Raw genomic sequence first — 15324 nt, 5'->3', positions numbered from 1 at the left:
ATCTTACACATAACATGTGCCATTCTCCAGTCAACCTTTTCTCCACCAATTTCAATTAAGTTCTTACCTATTTTCTTACAAGGAAAAAGAAAATCCCACGAGTTATACCACATGCAGACACTCTAGACAAAACATTCTGAGACTAACCCATAGCACATCTTCTGTGCTGCACAGGTACCACCCTGTGATACTCCTCCTTTACCAGCCCATACAGACAGCTGAATATACCAGTGAGACAGGCCTATGTGGATTGCCATCATATTATATGATGATGTAGTTACCTATATACATGGCCTTGTGTTACAATTGCACCTTAAAATCTACACAAATCACCAAAAGCCTTTGGCAGTTTTGTTCACTTTGCGTTTTTTTCCCCTTCCCGATGAAGGAAGAGAAAAATACCAATAAAAAGAATGTAATATTATCATTGATTTTGGTGCTTCAAGGTAAAATCATCAGCTCCTACATCATTCTTCAAAGATATTTATCCACCTTTTCTAAAAGATTTCTGCTCACAGAAGCTCTGCTACTTCTCCAGGCAATCACTGTCTTTATGGCGACAAATTATTCCTGAATATCCATCCTATTGCCTAACATGTTGCAATTAGAGCCAGTTAGCCTGATATGAAGAATAACAGTATGGGATTATAATATATACAATTATGTTCTTATTAGTCCCCTCTTCGCCATGGCTTTTTATATATATGAGGACCCTTATTAAATTCTTTTTCCCAAAGAATGGAGAATTAAAATCCTTTGAAAAGAGCCAAAAACCCCAATTCATTCAATGTCTCCTTACCATTAGGTTTTCCAGACTTTCGATCATTCCTTTGTTCACTTTGGATACTCTCCAATGAGCTCATATCCTTTTAGAAAGGCACAGCCCAAAATCAGATCCAGTGCTCCAGCTGATGCCTTATCAGCACTGAGTGAAGGAGGATTACTTCATATGTCTTGTCAGCTATATTCCTATTTGTGTGTCCTGGGCTGGCTTTTTTTTTATAGTTTTTTTTTTTTAAACCGTATTCCCAACTCATGTTGACACTTGTGATCCACTACAACCTGCAAGGCATTTTCTGAAGTATTTCCCAGCTATTTACCCATGTGAACTGATGACTTGATGTTTTTTGCTACCAGACACTGTTAAAACAACACAACTAAAGCAAACTACCCCTGGTCAAAACCTTGATGCAGAGGTATTGGAGAGATCTAAGATGTTACTTCTGTGTGCCCTGAGACGTTTTTTGATTGGTTTGGTTTGTTATTGTGCTTTGGTTTAGGTGTTTTATTGTTTGGTTGGTTTTGTTGGGTTTTGGTGTTCTGTTGTGGTTTTTTTTTTTTAAACAAAACTGGTGGACAGGGAGAAGATACATACGTAAGACAGATCATTCCATTTAGTAAGTGTTCTTGACTATAACATACTTGCATAGCTGCTCTGTAGTCAGTCACTAACACTTCCATGAGGCCATGGGGACTGTGTCTCTCAGTTCATCTTTGGTGGCTCTATTCCCTTTGCTCTGACAAAGTTATTTTTTGCTGACCATCTGTATACAAGTTGCACCTCCTTTGTACAATTTACTTGCACTGCACGTGAATGTGTGACCCAACTGGATTATCATACGTGGTTTTAAAGTGGTAGTCCAGCGGTGCTAAGCTTCCTAGATCTGAAGAGATAGTCCTTTTATTTAAGACAGACCAACATAATTTAGACTGACCAATATGATCTGAAGTGATAGTCCTCTTCATTTATACTGACCAACATAGGTACTCTGTATTTGTACTAATGGATTCTTATTGTTTAAGAACCCCATGGGTTGATGACCTGGAGATCTCAGATAAAATTTGGTTTTCATGGCCATACCTGAATTTCAACACACAAGGCCACTATACAAGAGAGAGAGAAGCCTAGGGAGAGAGCCCATGTGTTTGCAAACAGAAAGTCAGCACAGCTTTACAGACCCTATTGTCACTCATGACCAAAGCTGCTGGACTGACTGAAGTTAACACAAGGTCATTCCACTCAACTGTAGGTTTTAGGCTGAGCATATGTTTACTAACGTACCCGCAGGGCTCCAGTTCTGCCTGTGGCTTTGATTCCTCTATAAGCTTTGCATCTCTCTTACTGGACACTTGAAACACCCGAGTCTCAGGTACAGTCTTTGCAACATTATTCAGTTAAAGAAATTTAAGGTCTCTAGGAATTACCAGGCTGGTCTTTGCAAGATGGATGACTTTGGACATAAAGGGACTTGAAAGGCAGCAAAGACCTTCAAGAGATTTTTCAGAATGGTCCTGCTTCATAGATTTGAGTTGCAGAAGACTACAGTATAGTTTACAAGTATGAAAACAGGAGAAAAAAAGAACCTTTTTCATAATAGGAAAACCTGCTTGATCTTAGGTGGCCTTCCTGTGTCAAAATGGATACCAAAAAAGTTTTCTCTTCAAGAGAACTGCCATGAAACCAAAAGAATCCTCCCTGTTTATCAAGCAGCAAAAACTAACCAATGACTTCAAATAGTTCTTTAATCTCTACCATCCCTACAGAAGGCTTTTCTTTTTACATATTTCAGCTGGTTTATTGCATAAATATTATGTTAGCAGTCATTCTTCAGTGTGTAGGTGGGATCGCCAGTAGGCAGAGACAGTGATAAATGAGTCTCCAGGTGTTGCTGCTCTTTTTAGAAAATCCTTTAACAAGCAGTTATGAAGATTGAGGTCACTTTACAAACTTAAGAGTTACAGTAAGTTGCTTCACAGACACTTTTTCTTTTAAAAAGAGGTGCTGTCAAAGTTGGTGATACCAAAGTGTGCTGTATCTTTCTACTTAGCTCTGTTTACAAAACCTACATAATTATTTATATGCATTTAGTTTTGAGGATACATTGAAGAGACCACGGCTGGGGATTATTGGAACAATGTTTTCATTAATTTATTTTCTGGCTGCAAGAAAGCAGATCTTGCAGTCCTGAATTCTCCAACAACCATTTTGCACACTTGATGACAGCAAGCAGATGATGATCTGTTTCGTTAAGGTAATTATTGCAAACACCAAGAAGCCAGGAGAGAGACTGCACAGCTCAAGAGATAAGAGTCTAAAGCCTTTCACCTTCAGACCATAGAACGTACCAACAACCAGGCTGAACAGGTTCATTCAAGCATCCAGCCTACACGAAAGCATCCTCACCACCACCAGCATCCATCAAACCTAGCAGTAACCGGCTCACTGATTGACAAGGCTCCATAGGAATGGGGAAGACTGAGTACCAATGCAGGCACCACTGCTGAACCAAAGCTCTTCCCACTGTGGTGGTTCTGCAGACAGAAGATTGCTGCCACCTTCCCTGTGTATCATATGTATGCAAACAGTTCTGTGAAGCACACCAAAGGAAAAGGAAGAAAAACAGTATTTCAAAGCTTGTTCAAAGCACTATGCCACTGTCCTTATCAACACCATCCTTTGGCACAGGGAAAGGCACTGAGAGCAGGTAATTCCAGGCAAACACCACCCAAAATACCATTCTGAATTCTGAATGCTCCCATGCCAGCACTTGGAATCAGGTAGCAAAGAGAAGAGGTGTTTCACAGTCAGGATCGGCACTGAAGGTCTCAGCTCTCAGGATGGAATAAACACCATATTGAGGGAGCAGAGCTGCGCAAAACCGTTTGGCATTTCATAACCAAGTCCCCCACCTTCACACTTAAGTAATATTTTATCGTCTAGCATCATGTCTTGGCACAGTATTCCACAGGCTGAGAGTCTTTTGTAATTCTTGTGCTCTACAATGTTTCCCCCCCAAGACACCTCTGTCCAAAGGTGGAACACAAACAAGCTCCATTCTGAGTCATAAAAACATAACACATGCGTAAGTGCATGCAATAATCTTGGTATAATTTGCCCCTTAGTCATTGTCTAGTCCTATTATGTAAATCTGAAACATGCATTTTTGAAAATAAAGGGCTTCAGTAAAATAATTACTGTTGTAATCCTGGAACCACACCCAATAAACAGTTTAGCAATCAACTGGCTCCATATATTTGAAAGCTATAAACAGATTAGTACAAAATTAAAGCAGTAAGGGCCAAAATCTCAGCTGCTGGTGTAAATTAGTACAGTTTGACTAAATCAAATTAGCAGTTTGATTGACTTCAATTAAGCTACACTAATTTACAGTAGGCTGTCATCTTTTCTTTCTCTGTGTGTATACATCTCAGAGCATGTGTATATGTATATGACATTTTCCTGTACTGTAGGGAGATAGTAATCTTTAGCACAATAATCCCATTTCTCTCTCTGCATATGTAGATTTGTGAGACCCAAGCGTGGCTTCAGGCACTGTGAGGAGAGGACAGAAAAGAAAGAACTGATGACTCCAATCCAATAATTTCAATAAGCTCCTATTCATATTCTTAATAAGAAATTCTTGACTACAGAAGACAGCCTGAGACTGCCCTTAGCAAGCTTCATTTCAAGCAAGCCTAGAAATTATTACCCATTTACAGTTTTTGCACAATTTGGAATAATAACCAATTTTTTTAAAACCAATTTTGCTAACTTCACAGTTTTCCAGGACAGGAGCTCCACCTGACTTCTTACCCATCTCCCTACAATTCAAGACATGACTTTAGTCTCATAGTAGAAATAAACCTTTTAATAGCATAAAAATGGACATTAGAAAAATTAGATGATTGGGTCCTCCTTTTCATTTGGAAAAGGAGCCATCTACTGCACTTTCATTTTATGCCTTATAAAATGTGTGAATCCTTACCATTATCCTCAGGTTGCAGGTTGGATAATTGGGGCACAGAATTGAGTGATGTGCTTCAGCCAAGGAGGTTGAGACCTAAGAAGTCAGATTAAGAAACAAACTCTTGTCCCCTAGCCTTGTATCAAAGTCATGGTTTTCCCTTAGATCATCCAGAGCCCATCACATCACCAAATTAAAAAAAAGCCTCTCCACTACAATTGCCTTCTGGTGTTCTGTCTGGACTAATCTTTTATCACAGGGGCAAGAACACAAGAGGGAAGGGGAACTGTGGGAAAAAAGGTCATGGAATGAGTTATATCTGAGTGATAGGAAGGAGAGTCTCCTTCTAAATGCCCTTTAAGCAAAAAGCAACAATATTGCTAATGAAGAAAACACAGAAGGAAGAAGAACAAATCCCACATGGTTTAAAAAAAAAAAGGCAGAATGAAAAAGTGAGGAAATGAAACCTTAATTTAGTTTATTCTCAAACCATTCAGAAAAATTACTTACATAGATATGAGGGGACAATGTAAAGGTATCTGGAGGAATTTAGGAATTTTGGTATTGAGTGGACCTAAAAGGATGAAGGCAGAGGTCCCCTCCAGGACCTAGGGTAAGGAGAACAGGGATGAAAGTTGTAGAGCAGCCAATAAAAGTTCCAGCATAGGCAGACCGTAGCTGCCGCTCTTCTATTGGGCACAGAGAAAAACATCTGCCATGCTGGATTTCCACTGCACAATCCCCTCCTGAACACCAACCAAGAGCCAGCAACATCATAGCCAGAAGTAAAGGAAAACTGGGAAAGAAGCTGTGCTGGAGAGCAAGCAGCTTTCCTGGTGAAGAGGTCCAGGCCCCTGTCTGCCCCCACGCTGGAGGCTGGTGCCTTACAGATCCTGGATCCAATTGAGATTTCATTTTTTGGAAGGGGTAGCTAACCAGAGCTACAACTCTTAACGAGATTCAGATGGTCAGGAAGAAACAACCCCTCATACACTCAAAGGTAGCTGAAAACAGAGACTGAGTGCATCAGCTGCCATTTGTTACTGTGTTAGTATCTATCACACTTTGCTGAATCAAAAGCCTGATGACACATGCCACTAACACGCCAGCAGACAGAAGGCGTTTGGTTCAGCAGCCTTCCTCTCCCTGGCTCATTTCACCTCTTTGCCCTGCTGTAAACACACTGGTTTGGCTGCAATGCCCCAATAACATCTGACATCTTGAACCATGTGGAGGAATACGTCTCTCATTTTCTCCCCATCATTTTCTCTTTACAGACATAAGCTTAAGGAGGGGTCTGCCTTACAATGTCTGTCATTTCATGACTGCTGTTGCTAACAACAAACATGAAAGGCTTTATTTGTGAGCCTAGCATAGGGCTTTGACCCAGAGAGAAGATGGTTCTGTATGTTCTTGCTACTGCAAAATTTTCCAAATACCACAATATTCCTGGCTGGGAAAGCAGGCAAAAGAATGAGGTATTTAGCAGCACGTGGCAGTTCAGTGAGGAAAATGCTGTCTGTGCTGCTTTCCCACATCTAAGCTCATTTTGCAAAACCTGGGGACTACTGCATTATAGACTAACAGGATCAAGCAAACATTAACATTAAAAGAAAAAAAGAAATACAACCCTGATTGTTCATTCATATATTTTGATAAAAGCCTGTTTTCCATATGCTCTTTCACTTGGTTTATGCTGTCACAAATCCCATCAAGTTTAAGGGCAGGAACATTGGCAGAGACAGATAGTTCTTATGCAAAGCAGAGTAAATGCTCAAGGAATGAAAACTCTGAATTAATACGCACAACAACATGTTCTTGGATTTGTGAAAGGTTATTTCTATCTTTCAAGGTACATAGCTGAACCATAGGACTGCACATAACCCAGCAAACTTTGACTACAAAACTGCCTGCTACTGCATGGATAAAGGATTTCTAGGATCCTTCAGCATTACATTTGAGGCTAAGACTACTTTTCTTTCTTTTCCTTTTTTCTTCTCCACTGAACTTCAGGTTTTAAAAAGCAACATAAAAAGCACGTTACTGAGTCTTGAGGTTTTCATGCAAGCCTCTGTTGAGCTTTTCCTACCTGAGTTTTAACTCCCACATACCACTGAAGTGTAGGAATAGTTTTTAAAAGTCATGTGGATGCCTGAATAGACTGAGAAATACATGTTGGGACTGTCAAAATACCTGGGTACTTCGTCCAAAATCAACAGGTGATGCTTACCTAGGAACTTCTGAAAGTTTCATCGTTGGATTATTAATATTTTCAAGCTCTTAAATAACTTTTCTAGCAAATAGAGCACTCTGGCAGGGTCTCACCTTTGGGACTCACTCACTGAGTGACTGAGCAAGGTTCATCATTTCTGAGGGCTTCTCTTTGTCCCCTACAGCAACACTAAGGGTGCTGACTGCCAGGGCAGATGTACCTGTCATCAGCTGATCTCAAAGTGCAGTAGACTAGCTAGGTAATATTAGGAAGCTGGCCTTTGCAAGTTAATCCACTTATGCAGTGAGAGGACCCTTTGAAGTTGCTAGAATGATTTCTGTTGGCCTAAGCGGATGCTGAATCAGGTCTAACAAGTTGATAGACTTGTTAGACCTTGAAACGATAGGTGCCTTTGAAATACCTATATATAAAGACACACAGAGACGTAACTTGCCCATCTGCGTCTCAATTTCCTCATCTCTGAATTATGGATAACAACAGCTATTTACCCATCTCTATAGAAGGCCTGATAATATTTAAAGCAATTGGTGTGATGACTAGCTAATATTTGAACAGGAATTTGAAAATTTAAAGCACTACATAACTGCTAAGTACTATTACTAAATTAAGCCAACTGTCACTAATGGCAGACAGTCTGATCCTTGCCTCCTGTTGACATAAGACCAATTACAGAGTTCTATAAAGTCGAGAATATGTCGTACATGCAGAAATTAATGAAAATTAAGAGGAATAAAATGGTACATCATCATCATTCAATATTAAATTCATTTATTGGATATCAGAATTTTAATCAGCAATGCCTACAACAATTTCCCTTTCTATATGCACTGTATAGCTAAATAAACCGCACACACCTCTTCCATTGGAAATAAGCTCTGGGTTAGCCTTGTGTCATCAGATTATCCCCTGATACTGTTAGCTCCCGCATCAGGAGCCCTGTTCATCAGTTCATGAAGCTGCAGTTAGGTTTGCTGCTCTCCTATTCCAGATGGGAGGTTATTCCAGAATCTCATTTTTAGTAACCTCTTAATTACAAACCTAATCCATTAATGACCAGTCTATTTCCATTTGGCTTTTCCCAGATTGCACCAGAACCTCACAGTTATTCTGTAGTCAATTAGCATATCCAAATCTTTCTCCACCTGGTTCTTTCCCATCTCATGCTGTATTGGCTTGTAGGGACCAACAATTTCCACTACAGGCCTTCAGCTATTGAACTTATAGTCTGTTTTAGACATTCCTGCCCGCACAGTTCCTGCATGGGAAGAACTGGACATTATCTCTACATTGACTATGCCTCCTTGTCTTGTGTCAGCAGAGAATTTCATCAGTTGGTTCCAACCTTCTACACCCAAGGCATTAATGAAAATGTTAAGTAAGATCAGTCCCAGGCTGGTCTGTGAGGATTTCCACTAATAACCTTCTACTAAACTGGCAGAACCAGTGCCATCTCCCTAGTCCCTGCCCATCCTCCTACCAGCTTCCTCAGTGTAGTCTGTGTTTGCTTTGCCAGTGCTTCACTGCCAAACGTTCAAGGTTAGCCTACTTTACATGCATTCATTGAAAAAAAAATCTAGGTTTTCAGATTCCAGACTCATCCAAAACAAATACAGTACTCTATTCTCAGCTTCAGAAATGTAGAGGTAAGTATAAGTCTCCATACAAATTCAACCAAATCATTAACTACAATGTTGTCAAAAATGGTGGGGAATTAGTCCTTTTCAACTACCTAAACAATTACTGGTATTTATTAGTTCTAGTTTGACAGAACTGGTTTAACACATTCTTAAAAAAATATACAATTTATTCTTTTTGATCATCACAAGAGTGTCATCAGCCTACCACAAATATTGTAAGAAATAGCTCTGCACCACAAAGAAACATGATCCTCTAAACGTTGAATCAACGTATTTGCTAAGGAGGCGTGTATCAAATCAAGTCATTTCAACATATAACTGATCCCCCAGCAGGAAGCAAACAAACAAGAAAACAGTATCTTACCTTTGAAGTGCCAGCTAATACAGCTCCATAGACCCTCTGCAAGGCAGCTGATGGAGTCACAGAGCTGCTCAAGCAAATGGCCTGGTCCTCAACACTCAGCATGGCCTACAGCTCTCAGTAGGGGTGTTTCTGGTCACATAGTGATCAAGGGCCCTGCAACTCTTCCCACCAAGCCAGGAACAACCAGGCACTTCTCCCTCTCCTTTTCCTTCTTGTTTGCAAGGCCACACGCAACCCCTTTCTCTTCCTCTGAGAAGCTGGATTATTTTGTGAAGGGAACTGATCATTCAGCCCCAGATCCTCCATAACATCCACAGCACGCAGGCTCCTTACTCCTTCGTCTCAGGGGAACTCAGGTTAAACTCTTCTGTTAGGGGAAATTCCCTCCCTGGTAATAAAAATCTCCTCCCTCAAGAAAAAGAATGTCCCCCCCTACACATTTTGCCTGGAGGCAAAAAATCAGCACCCTATTTTTCTAAGTCTTAGCCCTTCCTTCCCAGAAAAACATTAAATCAGCCAAATGGCTTTTGCTGCCCCTCCACTGGGAAGAGGGAAAGTGACAACTAGAGGAGAAAACATGGAAAGAAAAGCATGACTGGCGAAAAAGAAGTGGTGGCGCTGACCTCCTGGCTTGAGGGCAGCGGGGAAGAGAAGGCAGCTCAGAGTGGGAGGGAAGTGGCAGAGGAACAATAGTATGCATATGTGCGGATACACACACAGATACCAAGGAGTAGTGAGGAGGCGTCAGCCTCCCTATCGGCACCAGTTTGTGTACCATCGCATTCCTGTGTCTTGTGGCACGGCCACAGCAGCCTGGCTCAGTTGCCCCCCACGCTATTTAGGAAAGGGCATCGCCTATTCTGAAGAAATGTGTCAGCATCTGCATGTTCATATATGAAGGGGCCAGTATTAGAGGGGAAAAATTGCACTACACGTGCTATTTTCAGTTAACGTGAAACACTATTACGAGCTTACATAAGGAACATGATCTGATCTTGCATTTGTTCCTCATCTGCAGTTCATAGAGACTGTGCATGCAGACAGACTCTGAAGCTGTAAACCTGATTTCTCTGCAAAACCAAAAAAAAGTAATTAGAAAACTTTGTATTCTTTGCACTTAAAAGGGCAGATCCCCTTACACCAGATACTGCTCTTTCAGCAGAACTTTGTGGGTGGAGATTTCATATCAGCATGTCTGCCAGTTCCTGCCAGAGTTTCATCCAAGCCACAACATACAGAGTCAACATTAATTAGCATTAATTATTATTTATAAGAAGCAATATTATCAGCATTGCTATCATTCACACTTATTTTTGTGTCTTATATAGGGCTCATGTGCGTGGTACCTCACTGCCCAACCAGACAGAACAAGGTCCCATCGAATCTGCAAACTAACATACAATATTGCCATCCTAAAACCACTTTGAATACTTCATTGTAAAAGTTAGGAGATCCCCTTTTCTGTGTTCACATGAATTTGCCTTCTGCTTTCTGTTTATAGTCAGGTCAAGATTTCCCTTTTTTTTCCCCCTGCAGCCAGGAAGGAATAAAAAAAAAATCCTGCCTGTAGATCATAAAATTGTTTTCTTTCCAACCAGAAAGACAGAAAAGAACAAAAACAACAATCACATCCCCCCAGACCATTTGGAACCATGAAAATACGGCATTTCCAGTATAAAAACTCTCAAGTGAGCCTTTTTTACTTTACTGGAATGTATTGGTTTCGTATGAATAGAGAAAACATGCTGAATCCATTTACATTGACTATTTCTCTACCCATGTTGTTGGCACAAGCAGAACCTTTCTTGGTCACCTCTATTCTGGTTCAAAACTTGTCTCCAAACCCAGAATCCTATTCTGTGAAACAGAATTTTCTGTTAGCCAGCAGGAGTCATTTTGTTTAGTAGCCATAAAACTGAGAAAACTTGCAAAAATTGCAAAATTCAATTCAAAACAGTTAATTAGTCCAGATCAGTCTTATTACTAATATTGAAGTTATTAGTATTGTTGATAATAACTGCTTCTAAATAATCATTTGCATACATTAAATTTAGCTGGAAGAACTTGTAAGCATTAGCAAATCTTATAATGAGCACGGTGCATATTCTCTTTTTAATGAATTCTGCCTCACTTCCAGTTTAAATAATATTTTTTTACCTCTTTGTTTCTTGCTTATTTTGTTGGTTGGTGCAATACACAATAGCACAGGCAGCAAGATTAGTCCAGTGAATCCAATTTAGAAAGTCACTTTTGCATAGGCCCAGGTTAATAAAACCACTTGAGTACGTTCAAGTGAATTCACTTAGTCAATCCAGGCTTGTTGGAGAAACTATTAATAATCAGCTGGAACTGCTGAGTCAAAATTATGAATGAGATGGAGACAGCAAGCACATTTTATGTGCTCCCATTGCTGCTATCCTATTTGGGACTGTTGCAATCACAAATTATGCGTAGCTCTGAAATACTACATACTTTGACCAATGTGTATTGCAACATTTTGCTGGGGAGTCACAACATGTTGTGTCATACTGCATACACCTTCCAGTGAGAAGTATGAACTGAATAGAGTAGGAAAACATTGGATTGCCATTTGCTGTTAAAAGCCAACTTCCATCTGAAAACATTCATGAACAGTGTGATTTCTATCGATACGTACATTTTATTTGCTTTTCTAAGAGATCAGACTAGACTTACTTCAGTTGCCAGTTACATAAGAAAAACTATTTTAAAACTAGATATTGTTGGCATATTTATCATTTTCCCTATTATTCACATATGCATTAGATTAATTTATTCTATAAACAACCTAATCAGAAAAGAGAAACCATACCGTTTTTCTTCTGTGACTAGCAAGCACAAGCATTACAGGCATTACAGAGAGATTCTTTCTGTTGTTGCTTTTTGGGCAAAAGAAGTCATTGTATAATAGGACACCTGAGAAAATTGTTCACACTTCATGGACAAATAATACATGCAAATTATTTGCAGAAATAGACCACTATGATGGTTTTACTCTGGTTTCCAACTCTGCAATGTCACGCTCTTGGTTAGCATTCTTCATGTGAAAAGGCAAGAGATATGCTTTCAGGATAATAAAAGCGTTCTGTATGGAAAATAGTTTGATCTTTATTGTATCTATAACCAGTAATTACCATGCTATTATATTTATACCAACAGTCAAGCAATTCACCAGCATAAACAGACACACCTCTTTTGGCAACAGAGTTGCAATCACATATGTGGGCAGTTATCTTCATCCAAAATGCACAGAGACAGTTAAATACAAAGAATGTATAAATTATTGCCCAGAGCTTTAGCTAGTTCAGCACAAAACACTTCACTGAAGTTAGTAAATCCATACCATCTCATAACATGTCCCATCATTCGCTACCTAATTAAAGTGTACATGAAAAGTTAACAGAAAGAGGCAAGCGACCAATGAACACGAACAATGCAGAAGTCAGTGTAGCAAGCTTAAGCTAGCTCTATTAAGGAACATAACACTAATGGTGGAAAGAACACTTTTAGAAAGCTCTCAGTGTTTTTAAAGACAACCTTTTTACTATTGATTAAGCATGGCAACCATTGGGGCACATAAAAACACATACTCACCTTTCCCTGGAGCAAGCACTGATGTTCTAGCATTCATGGAAAGACATTATAAAACATTATGCCCTTCTGCATGACTCATATCAGAAAGGATAATAAGCAAGTGGTAGCCTGGCAAATGAAGAGAATAACTGCAATGATTGAGGTGGAACAGAGTGTACAGCTTCTAAGCACCAAGTAGGTTTTGAGGGGCAAGCCCTCTCAATTCACACAATGTTTCAGTCTAGCCCACTATGTTCAATTGTTATCTTAACTTCAGAATGAAGTTCAATTAGTGAAATAAAATAGATTTTCTTTTCACAATCAATTACCTTAAACTCCATTAAGCAAAGTACCTTGACTATCTAAAAGCTGAGGTACCTCTATTTCGGGTGCTTCCTAAAAGAAGACAGGCAGGTTGGAACTCACCTTAAATACTTCTAGAGCTCTGTAATACGTCCCAGGTGATCCCCCAGGAAACCTTAGGCTTCCTTTCAGCTGACAGAAATGGGCACTGCAAGGTCAAATCACTTCATGTACTACAGACACCTGCTTCGGGATAAGATGATGACGATCCCCTGGTGTGACAACACAGGCATTTACAATTTCAGGCAGCAGCTCTGAGATCTCACAAACTGCAAAGCAGAATCTATGCTTTTAGAAATTGTTAATGGTACAAATTTTCAGTTCAAACTCACTCTTATGTCTTCAGTTTGTAGATTTTATTTTCTTCTTGCCTGTGAATTTCTCTACTTTCTCCTCTATTCCTCTAAATACACTCCTCTAAAATAAAGCCACCCTCCTTAGTGCTGTAACTTTCCAACCATTTAATACTCTACCTGATATTTTTCTTGTGGCATACTGAAATCATGTTTATAAAAAAAAATTACTCATCAGATCTTACCTCTGGAAGGGAAGACTCACAACACAGTAAGACAGACAGTTTCCCTGCTCTGTTCTTGGGCAAAACTCTTCAGCAGCACCGGAACAGAAACCCAGCCAACACATCCCCAAAAGTACATTGCTGGATATAACAACAGTGCTACTGCTTTCTGTAAAGAACAGATGAGAACACCTTATCAAAGCCTCAAAATGGGAAATGAATGAAATATTCATAAAAGTTATATCCTAACCTTGCAAACTAAAAGGAGCCAGTACATGGACTCAAGAGCTGGGATGTGATTATCCACACTGTTTGATTAGCAGCAAGCTCCCTGACATGGGCCTTCCCCTGTCACCTAGTACTTTCTCACACAACACACAGGCATGGTTCAGGAGATAGCATGGACAAAGGAGTGCTCCCTCATGCAGACGGGGCATATGAGGCCACTTCTTTGGCAGGAAGAGAATTTAGCCCTCACGGGCAAAGACGGTGTGCTGTCCTGCATTACTTACTAGTGCTAAGGTAGCCATAAAGGCTGGACAGGACATTGTGGGCATCTTTAAGTAAAAGATCAAGATTGTATCTGCAAGACTCACCATACTGAGACCATGATGTTTCAAATACTAATGAATACATTCACGCACAAGAGCAATTTTCTCAAATTAATTAGGATTACTCCTATGTATAAAAGTATGCCAGCGTAGGTGTTTGCAGAAGAGGTTTTGGAATGTCAGTCATCATATACCCATCAGTTAAAGTACACTCATAAATGCTTCGCTTGGAAGATTGTATTAACCTTAATATAAAATACATGTTTTCTGGGTCTGATGACTCAGGAAGAACTTGCAAGTCTATACCTCAACTCATTAATCTTATATAAATAAACTTTCCCCTTGTGAAAGGGAGTCCCATAGCATTAATAAATAGGGATCTTTCTCAACCATAATCAGATTCTGTAAGAATCATTTAGAAACATTTAGATTAATTATTTGTTGCGAATTATGCACTTAGCTCTGTCTCTTCAATCAAGACGTATGGCTCTATTTCTTTCGGCAACATGAGCTAGTATAATAGAGTACAGAGTTTCCACATTTAACTCTCATATCCAACACCATTTAATTAAATTCTCAAGTGTGAATAGTCATGAGTCTGGCCAAAGTTTTGAAGGTTTGAATTCAGGCCCACTGGAGTGAAAGCCCCACCTATTCAGTTTGCACTTGACTCCACCTAACTTCATCAAGGGGCCAACCTGTAATGACAGTGCATTTAAAGGCCAAAGTGGGGGTAAGAGGGTACAGTGTGTACTACTTCATATCCTGCCTTCAGAACAAACTCTGACCAAATCACCAAGATTTACTTACAGAGAGCTGATGGGTGTTTGAAGTAGCACGGTGGGAGGGCGTTTTTCCCACAGCACTTTGATAACTCTTAAAAGTTTTAATATATGTTGAGCTTTGCTAAGTTTCTTGGCATTGAACCCGCGTCAACTGAAGAAAGTAAAAATGGACTGTCTTCCAAACCCCTATGGCATAAATAAATCAAGTTATGAATAAGGACTCTTGTAAGTGATGAGTAAATATCTCCATAGTCTGATCTATCAATGTCTAGTGCCAGGGCTTATGCTTCTCTGAAATGAATACTGAAGTCTGCAAATTTTTGAAATATTATTCCAACTCTTGAAAATCTCTCTGTGCATCAGTCATGCTCTGTTTCTGTTTCAAAATCTCCTATTCTTCACAGTTGCTGGAAATTTTCATTAGGGGAAGAAAAAAAAACAAAAAAGGAAAGATTTTTGTATAGAAATTGCAATTAGAAAGATATATCAAAGCCATGCATAGCAGCCCCTTTCCAGAATTACATGCCAATGTTCAACC

The 15324-nt window shown here is 39.6% G+C and overlaps 1 long non-coding RNA gene across 1 annotated transcript in view; it reads right to left on the bottom strand.

Moving 5' to 3' along the window:
- Positions 1-14964, bottom strand: part of LOC106887372 — a 39908-nt gene extending 24944 nt beyond the window's left edge. The window contains exons 1-4 of the long non-coding RNA XR_001411868.1: positions 14812-14964; positions 13472-13619; positions 12997-13145; positions 12592-12699 (exon numbers count right to left, since the gene is read on the bottom strand). This is a non-coding gene — a long non-coding RNA (uncharacterized LOC106887372). The remainder of the gene's footprint in view (positions 1-12591; positions 12700-12996; positions 13146-13471; positions 13620-14811) is intronic.
- Positions 14965-15324: the final 360 nt, after the last annotated feature.

This window comes from Calidris pugnax, unplaced genomic scaffold (genome assembly GCF_001431845.1).
Source record: "Calidris pugnax isolate Ruff unplaced genomic scaffold, ASM143184v1 scaffold8, whole genome shotgun sequence".
NCBI lineage: Eukaryota > Metazoa > Chordata > Aves > Charadriiformes > Scolopacidae > Calidris > Calidris pugnax.
This window is presented reverse-complemented; position numbering and strand designations above follow the sequence as displayed.